At 38.9% G+C, this 5369-nt stretch overlaps 1 pseudogene; it reads left to right on the forward strand.

Moving 5' to 3' along the window:
• Positions 1-1392: 1392 nt before the first annotated feature.
• LOC114560998 (GTPase IMAP family member 4-like) lies at positions 1393-4589 on the forward strand (annotated as a pseudogene).
• Positions 4590-5369: the final 780 nt, after the last annotated feature.

Raw genomic sequence — 5369 nt, forward strand, 5'->3', positions numbered from 1 at the left:
TTGGTATCATTTCGGCATTATTAGTGGGGTCATTTTACTTAGATACAAACGCGGGTCCATTAGCCCCGCGCTAAGCTATTCAGTTGATAACACTGTTTCACGCCAATCCTCCCAATGTTAGACCCAGGTGAAAAAACTTCTGGGGGTGTTTTAAGCTCGAGGTCATGGTGCAAAGGACCCCAGGGTGAAATTACAAGAACCATCACTTAAAATCAAACCACCGAGCCAAAGTGCTTATGTTATCAATAGTTAGCTCGTTCTTGTTTTCTAACCGCGCCACGGTATAGTAACGTTAGCTAGCTGGGAGCTTCATGGAGACAGCTCTGTTGATGTTAGCTGGGTCCTACAGCTGTCAGAGTAAGCTGCACTTCATATATTACCTTCTAACAGCTGTATTCTCAGTAACGGACAATCTGCAAAAACAGGTTGCTTATAAATCACTAAAATAGTAGACAGCACGGTTTGGCATCGTTTGTTACTTACCTAGTTTATGACAATGGTTTCGGCTGTGCTTTCTAACATGTCATTGTGCTAACCAAGCACCGTTAGCCTTTACAACAGAGCCGCTAATACATTAGATAATGTTTCATTACGGAGTTCTCTGTTGATTTGTGTTTGTCACTGTGTGCTCATGATGGAAAATTAATGTAAAGTTGCGTGCAGGACCTCTCAAGGCCAGGCTAATGTTAGAAGTCCCTCTAGTGGACAGAACGTGTAATAACCACGTGTAGTGGTATTGACAATGCATAAGCCTGAGTAGTGTAGTACATATTATTTAACAGGCTGCAATTGAGCATTCAATATTCAAATATTATTTGAATATTAAAGTTAGACACGGAAAAAATAACATCGTTTTTTCACTGGTCAATTTTTGAAATTTTTGGCTATTTGTCTTCAATAACGTGTTCTTTCAGACTTGTGGTGAAAAAAGTGCAAAAGACACATTTAGGTCTTTATTTTACTACACTTTGTCTGTTTTTTAGTCTGTAGATTTCACCTAAATTCAACAAAAGTTGGCGTTCTAAATCATCCTGCTGCTCCGCGATCGCTGTCTGCACCCTGTCATCACATATACTGTTAGAAAGCTCTCTCTCTCCTGTACAATGCTGTCGGATCCAAATGTGGTCATTTCCTTTTCATCAGCAACCAATCGTGAAAGTAAAAAAAGTAAAAAATCTCATTGGCTGATGCCAATTTCTGACATGATTCATTCAGAATGGTCACGTGACATGCTCTGACATTTCCGCGGTAGATCAAAATGTGAAAGAAGTGCGAAAACGGTCGAAAATCATCTCAGAGATGGCGAAAACAGTTATTAGCAAGAAGACAAAGGGGATTACAAACTAGCAGCAGATGATGAAATGCCTTCACTTAAATACGTTGATGTGTCAAATGTCGTTCAGAAAACAGGAGTGTTCAGGCAGCGGAGGTAATCAGACTGACTCCCTCTCTCCAAGAAGTTTACAGAAATTCATAGCCTTCATGTCATATATTAAATATATAGGTGTCATATATAATTTACTGATCGCGATACAACTATATTACAAAACAATTACACAACAGTTACAGTTTTTGTATAATTACTATATAATACTAAAGAAATCTGTAATTTTTTGGGATCCTAAGTGGTTGTGAGTCCCTCAGGCAGATCCATATTTAGCTGTCAGTGGAGCTTCTGTCCCTTCTCCTAGGAGAACTACCAACTTCTCTTCTGGTGTTAACTTTGGGAAGTTTTATTTTTAGGCTATTTTTCCGAGGTGTAAATCTCTTAGTGAAGATAATATTTCCCAGTGGAGGAGGAAGTGTATCTCTGTCTGACCCAGTTAGTGGTCACTGAGCATGTTTCTCTCTCTGACCTGTCTGTCTGAACCAGTTGGTGATCACTGAGCCTGTATTAAGTCAGGATCCATCTCTTCTTCAGATCTCTGACTGTGTGCAGATACTATGTCAAATAACAATTTAGTGTACTTTGTTTGCTCTCTGCAATGTTCTAAATATTGATCTTTTCAATGATTCATGATTAGTTTTGTTCTGTTGTGTTGTTATGAACCAGTGCTGATGGGAACCCTCATTAGTTAGCTTCACCATCAGCTGACTGAGGGGACTGTTTTGTGGGGAGAGTAAGCTTGAGGCAGCAGCAAGTATGGCCATCCCACCTTGATGAAGGTGCCTCTGCCATGCTGTCTGTTACAGAGAAGTTGTGGCTTCACAGCACAGTTGTGATGGTCAATTCAATGAGAGAAACTGATATGCTCAGGATCTCGGCTGAGGCCATCACAACTGCCAGTGTAAAACACAGGCGCAAGAGTCTAAGCACAGCTAAAATAGCCCTTATATGGTACTGAATGGACAATTAGACTTTAGAAAGCTTTGACATCTACTGTTGGTCTTGTTCTGTGTCCATACAACTGTCTAGCGCGGGTTTTGTCGGCAACTGTGCATGATACGCCAATGTTAATTCAATGAGTTACTGCAGTTGTAGGCTTTATATTCCTGCCGTGTTATTAAATAATGAATTTCATGAGCTTGAATTATCTATATTATTATTACTAAGGGCCTGAGCATTTACTCTGTTTTTGAGCTATGTTTTCCAATAGAAATTTATTAAATTTCCTATTTAAATCTTTAAATGCTGTTTTCTCAAAATGAGTTTTTCGTCATTCTCCAGTATAAACATCTCAGCCTATGTAGCACCTATGTACACCAAACTTTCCAGTTATACACTTAGTAGGATTCTGAAGATATTTACAGAGGATTTGTTGATACATCATTCCAGGCCTGATTTATTTCACATTTAATAAAAGATAATGCCGAAAATCGGCATTATTTTAAAACTAGAGACCTTATATTTCCTAGGTAATGAAAGCAGATATCCTGAAATCCCTCTGTAATTTTGTTTTCATCTTGTCTGTAAAGAAAATAATCTTTATCATATGTTCAGATCTACCAAAAATAAATGCAAAATCGTGAATATTTAATGAGATAATGCCTATTTTGCATAATTAAACATATCAATTTCAAAACATGTAATATATTTTGTATATACTTGTGTAAGTAATCAACTGATGAAGTTTCATTGTGATATGTAAAATGTTACCCTATTCACCTGTAGTGCCTCGCCTTAAATGGAATTCAAATGGTATTATAGAGGAAGATTGAAAGCTCTGTGTGTTGCTATTGTTACTGTACACAAACCAACCAGCCAACAGTTTGCAAGACTGCAGACCCAGCTACTTTTAAACATTACCAAAGACTTGGATATCAACAGGTTTTCGGATATGTGCACACATCGCGATAATTACCTTTTCTAGAAGGTGGTTGAAAGAATGAAAGTGGGACGCTTTTTAACACGGTTCAACAAGTCCACCGCTGCTAGAAAACTTTGTAAAAATCGTACTAAATGTAAACGGAATATTAGTGGAATATTCACTTTCATTAGCCATGTAAACAGCTTAGTCGGAATATCGCTTTTTTTCGGAATAAGGGCAAAAACTTAATATTATGTGCATGTAGTATTATATGCAGTGTTTCTAAAATGCTGAATTGGGGCAAAATGTAAGGGTTCATTTCAACACCCTAGGACCTTTATGTTTGATTTAAATGTTATTCAATATTATTGCAATGACTGTGGGACTCTAATTAATAAAAACCTTTGTGCAACTGCATCAAGAAATAAAAATGTAGCCTATGAGAACATTTTACATAAAACTTTTATAATTTTTCTTTTCTCAAAGAATCTGGAGTAGCACTTTCTTCTTTAAGGATGTCAAAGATTACTATTTCTGATGTCACTGTATTGATTGATATGAAATCACATAAATTCTTATTTGGTATTCTTCATCCTTTCAAACAGAAGCTATTCTACAAAATGATGAGGAGCTGAGGATTGTCATGGTGGGGAAGACTGGAATTGGGAAGAGTGCCACAGGAAACACCATTCTTGGGCGTAACTGCTTTGAATCAAAGTTCAGCGCCACGTCTATGACTGATGAGTGCTCTAAGGGCAATGCTGAAGTGGATGGACAAAGGTTTCTGTTATTGACACCCCAGGTCTCTTTTGACACCAGGTGGGCCCAGGATAAAACACATAAAAGACATAATCCAGTGCATCTCCTATTCTTCTCCTGGACCCCATGTCTTCCTGGTTGTCCGTCAGGCTGGGCAGATTCACAGAAGAGGAAAAGCAGACAGTGCAAAAGATCCAAGAAATATTTGGCCAGGATGCAGACAAATACAGCATGGTTCTCTTTACTCATGGTGACCTTCTTAAAAACACCACTACTGAGGAGTTCATGAAGGAGAGCCCAGACCTGCAGCAACTTGTGGCCAGGTGCAATGGTCAGTACCATGTCTTTAATAATGATCTGGAGAATCGCTTTCAGGTCACCGAGCTGCTTAAGAAGATCAGAACCAAAGTCCAGAAGAACGGAGGAAGCCACTACACCAATGAGATGTACCAAGAGGCAGAAAGGGTCATCGAAGAGGAGAAACAACGCATACTGAAAGAGAAAGAGGAGCAAATATGCAAAGAGAGAAAAGAACTGGAGAAGAAACTACAAGCTGAATATGAAGAAAAGCTTGAAATGTAATGGAGAAATTCCTGGCTGAAAGTGAGGAAGAAGAAATTAGGAAAGTAGAGATGGAGAGAACACCAGATTTGAAAAGAGGCAAGGAGATAAAAGAGGCTAAGAAAAAGAGAGACAATGAGGGGACAAAGGGGGGAGGGAAAGGAAAAGGAAAAGAAAGGGAAGGAGATAGAAGGGGATGAGGAAAAGAGAGACAATGAGGGCACAAAAGGGGAAGGAAAGGAAAAGGAAAAGAAAGGGAAGGAGATAGAAGGGGATGAGGAAAAGAGAGACAATGAGGGGACAAAGGGGGAAGGAAAGGAAAAGGAAAAGAAAGTGAAGGAGATAGAAGGGGATGAGGAAAAGAGAGACAATGAGGGGGCGGGGGGGTGAAAAGGAAAACAAAAAGAAACGGGAGGAGAGTAAGAGAGAAGAGAAAATAAAGAGACAGAAGGAACAGAAGGAGAAGCAAATAAGGGAAAAGAAAGACAAAGAGTTGAAGAAGGAACAGGAGAAGATTTTAGAGGAACAGCAAAAGCAACGAAACAAGCTGGAGGAAAACAATCAAACTTTGGCCAGACGAGAAGCTGAGAAAAATGTTTTGCAAAGACTCATAAAGTCATGTAGGTCAGTCACTCAGTCAGTCACTCAGTCAGTCACTCAGTCAGTCACTCACGCATTTTCAGCCTTGTTGTCGGGTTATGTAAATAGTTTACATTTCACTGTTAAAAGAAGTTTATCATTAAAATTACAGGCAATAATTAGCCAGTTATGGCGTTTTTCCATTACATGGAACCAGCTCGA

This window comes from Perca flavescens, chromosome 9 (genome assembly GCF_004354835.1).
Source record: "Perca flavescens isolate YP-PL-M2 chromosome 9, PFLA_1.0, whole genome shotgun sequence".
NCBI lineage: Eukaryota > Metazoa > Chordata > Actinopteri > Perciformes > Percidae > Perca > Perca flavescens.